We start from the raw sequence: 4,654 nt of genomic DNA, 5'->3' as shown, positions 1-4,654 counted from the left end.
ATTTATTACTTCTAGTAGTCTTTTGAGTTTTTTGGATCTTCTATATAAAGTATCATGTCATCTGCAAATAGTAATAATTTAACTTCTCCTTTCCTATCTTTATTCCTTTTATTTCACTATCTTGTCTGATTGCTCTGGCTAGTGTTTCCAGAGCTATATTGAACAGGATTGGTGATCATGGACATCCTTGTCTTGTTCCTGATTTTAAAGTGAAAGCTTTCAGTTTTTGTTGATTTAGTATGTTGGCTGTTGGTTTGTTCTAGATGGCCTTTGTAAGATTGAGGTAGACATAGTGTATTCCGAGTTTTTGAAGAATTTTTATCATGAACATGTGTTGGACTTTATTTCTGCATCTATTGAGATGACCATGTGGTTTTTGTTTTTGGCTCTGTTGATGTGGTGTATTACATTTATTGATTTGAGTATGTTAAATCATCCCTGCATTCTTGGGATGAACCCCACTTGGTCATGATGTATAATCTTCTTGATGATTTGCTGCCAGTATTTTATTGAGAATCTTTGCATCAGTGTTCATTAGTGAGACTGGCCTATAGTCTCCTTTTTGGTTGGGTCTTTCTCTGGTTTTGGCATATAACTCTAAATTCTCTCTTGCCGGTACTAGTAGTGTACTCTGGTCATATACGGTGTCCTTGAATGGCAGGCTTTTTGAAGATCACCTACATGTTCCAGGAAATGTAGGTTAATATTAACTGTCGAAACTCATCAGCTGATTTAAAATGGTAGACATGATACTTATCATTTATCAATGAATTCCCTTGTCTTCCATAAATGTATTCTGCTCTTTCAGGGGTAGTGGTATGAACATCCAGTTCTCTCTTGAATCTCTCTGATGTTACATGTGCCTGCAGGCTGCCAGAACAATCAGATCTAGATGTTCCAAGAAAGGGGTCATTAGTTTGGCTTTACAGGATGTGCCTTAGAGTACCCATTTGCTCTTTGAGATCTGTGGGGAATAAATGTGCTTTCGGAGTTTCTGCTTATTTGCCCCTAATCACATTATATTGGGCCAGAATGATACTTTGGGAAGAGCCATAAGGATGTATAAATTGCTTCTTCAAACTTTCCTAACAACATGATTGTGAAATGTGACACAGCAAGAATTTGTCTCAAATATTCTGATTTCTGATTAAGACCTAAAAGTTTCAATCTAGGAGAGCCATAATGGTTAATAAAATTTTCAAAGGGAAAGAAAAAATTAAGAAAAAGGAATTATTAAAAATTTGCATGAATTTAAAAAGATATTTGTTATTTTTATTTCAGAAATACTATTACAGATAATGAATAGAAAATGGTAATCTAAATAAAATCACAAAGAAGGAGAAAAGCTGGAAAAAGAAAAAGCCAGAGTGCTTACCTTTCATAGAGCAACTGTTGCACTGACAGGTGAGTTTTTACCAGCAACAAAAGAAATCCACATATATCAAAAGTATTGCAAGAATAAAATTGAAACACAGTCTTTTTAATTTTAAAGAGAAAAAACACAGAAAAGAAAAACAAAAAACAAAAGAGACAAACAAACAACAATTACAACAAAAAACCCAAACCAACGACAATATGGGTATTCAAAACAAGATGACAGGAATTTAACAGTGGTTGTTACATTGCACATTTTTATCTTCAAAAGAGTTACTTGGGGGGCTGGGGATTTAGGTCGGCGGCATAAGCACCTGCCTTGCAAGCAGGCGGTCGTGAGTTTGATCCCTGGTACCGACCAAAAAAAAAAGAATTGCTTGGTTTACCAAGGCATGCAAAGTTGGTCAAAGCACGTAAGTATTACCTATTGTTTTCCATGAAATAGTGGTATCAGTAGTATAATCATCTTAGCCATCTCACGTATATATATACAAATTTGTATCTTTTTCCTTTTCTCTTTCTTCTTTTCTCCTCTCCCCCATCCCAGATGCCCCTTCCTTGCTGAGCAGTCTCTTACTCCTTCACAGTATCTATTGTAGACCTTGGATCTTATTTACTCTTTCTATCCCCCTGCTGGGCATTTTCACAGAGGAGCTGAAAACATCATACCACAGTGATGTATGTAAACCCATGTGTATAGCAGCACAATTTATAAAATTTTGGAAATAACCCAAGTACCCATCAATTGAGGGATGGATAAAAGAGATGTGATTTTTTTATACAATGGAGTAACTCAGCTACAAAGAAAGATCTACTCAAGGCTTTTCTAGATAAATGGATGTGACTTGAGACCATACTCAGAAGTGAAATAAATCAGATTCACATGTGTAAATACCATATTGTTTCTCTAATGTATGAAACTGAAAGACTAAATAGTCTTGTAAGTATTTTTTTAAAGAGCCATATCAGCAAATCTCATGAAAGGATAATTTAAAGAATGTCCTTATTTGCAAAAAAATGGCTATATACATGGTTAAGTATCTGATGAAAGAATTAATAATGATAAAGAATAATAAATAGATAAAAGTGGATAAAAATGGTAGGATTAAGTATGTCTTGTGAGAATTAAAACCTACTTAAAGCATCAACATTCTGAAGATACACTAGATTAAAGCATTGAATCAAATTAAAAGATTCTATATTTCATGTATTATTTAGCAGTAGTGTGCAAGTATAGATTAACTTTATAAATATAGACTTGAATAATTAGATGATCTAATAGATACATATTAAAATAAAATATACAGAAATATAAAATATAAATAATACAATATAAAGATGGAGCGATGAGAAAAACATGGCACATAAATACCAACAAAGAAATCTATTAAACAAAGTAGCATTCACAAAATTCTTATAGAGAAAAATAGATCACCTTATGGTGGGAACTTACTGGGTTCACCTGGAAAATAAATATATTATTGTATGTATATTATATAAAAGTAAAATTAAAAATAAGATATAATTGGAAGAGATAAAAGTGAATGAAAGTGTTCTATAAGTTATCTGAGAACAAATGCTATTGGTCAATATTAAATATTCCCAGATTAAGAATTTATGTCTTCATTTCTAAAGTGACAATGAGTGGAAAAAGAATTTAAGTTTTAAACTAGCGAGGTAGAAAATAAAAAAGAAAAGAATGCTTAGGTTATGCAAGAAGATAGGAGAAAAAGAAAAAATATAAATAATGGTAAAAATGACCAACTTAAAGTCAAACTTAACAGCAGTGAAGTTAAGATTGAACTGTTCTTTTTGATGAACTAAGAGAAACACTATGTCCTAGTATCTCCTAGTTCATCAGAAAGAACAGTCTGTGTGGTCATTGTTTGATTTATCACTTTTGTATCTAGATTTTGTAACTTGAACAACTAGTTCTGAGATAATAATGTGCAATATATTAACTAGTGTTAATTCTCTCTCTCTTTTTTTTTGAAATTCTGTATCATTTCTATCCTTTTTTTCGGTTTTGCTTTTTAAAATAAAAATAAGATTGAATGGGGTTGAGAATTCTGCTCTTGAGGAGAAATCAGTAAGTCATGGAAGATGATATAAAACTTACAAAAACTTGTTATTTCATTAAAATAATGTTAAAGGCAAAGAAGAACCATAGAAACCAAGACAATTTGATATTCAGAGAGTTTTCGAAAAAAAACTGATAACTTTAGCCACTTTCCACTTAGGTGCAATTGTCAGATAAGTGAGAGGCAGACAAAAAGCCTTGGTGACAGAATCAGAGGTCAGAGAAACACACTTGGAAGATGGAGAAGAGGCCAGAGTCGAGGTGTTCATTCAGGCAGCATGTAGAAGGCAGAGAAGAAACATGTCCTCTCCTGGTGCCTGCAGGAGCAGTGCAGTTCTGATGGCAGCTGGTTTTAGCCTATAAAGTCTGTACTGGATTTCTGCTTGCCAGGGCTTAGATTATAAACCTCAGGTAATAAATTTGCATTGTTTTTTTTTTTTAACTTTTTATCGGTACCGGGGATCGAACTCATGACCGCCTGCTTGCAAGGCAGGTGCTTATGCCGCTGAGCTAAATCCCCAGCCCCATTTGCATTGTTTTAAGTCACCAAGTTTGTAATAAAACATCAAACACTCTGCTGCCATACACTCTGCTGCCATACTTCTGCATCAAGGAATGCAGATTTCTATCGCAGGAAGAGAGATACTTCTGTAACAAATACTTGAAGTGGCCATAGAACTGGATAATGGGCAGCAGTTGGCAAAATTTTGAAAAGAGTGTTAAAAAGTCTACATGACTTTGGATAGACTGGTGAAGAAACATGCACGTTAATGCCTCAGAAAGGACTCAGAAGGAACAGAGGAGCATGGTAGAAAAAAATTCTAACTGCCTTTCACAAAAAATAAATTGTCGGCAGAATATGAACATCAAAGGTATTGATAGCAAGCGTGGGCCCGGCAAGTGCGAGATCCTGAGTTTGATTCCTGGTATAAACAAACAAACAAATAAATAAATGTATTTATAGCGTTGACTCAGAAGGAAATGAAGAATATGCAATGAGAAACTAGAGGAAAAATGCTTTCTGTTATATAACAACAAGAAGCTTAACACAATTGAGTCCCATGTAGAAAAGAGCTCCAGCAAGTAATAAACAATATTTTTCTGAGAGGATTTCCAAGCAAAGTGTGACCTAGAGTCATCTTAAAGTTTATAGTAAAATGTGATAGGAAGGGAATAGGCTGTGGGAACAGCTTGGAAACA

This window comes from Cavia porcellus, unplaced genomic scaffold (assembly GCF_034190915.1).
Source record: "Cavia porcellus strain 051 isolate PalLab524CR breed Dunkin Hartley unplaced genomic scaffold, mCavPor4.1 scaffold_5, whole genome shotgun sequence".
Taxonomy (NCBI): Eukaryota; Metazoa; Chordata; class Mammalia; order Rodentia; family Caviidae; genus Cavia; species Cavia porcellus.
This window is presented reverse-complemented; position numbering follows the sequence as displayed.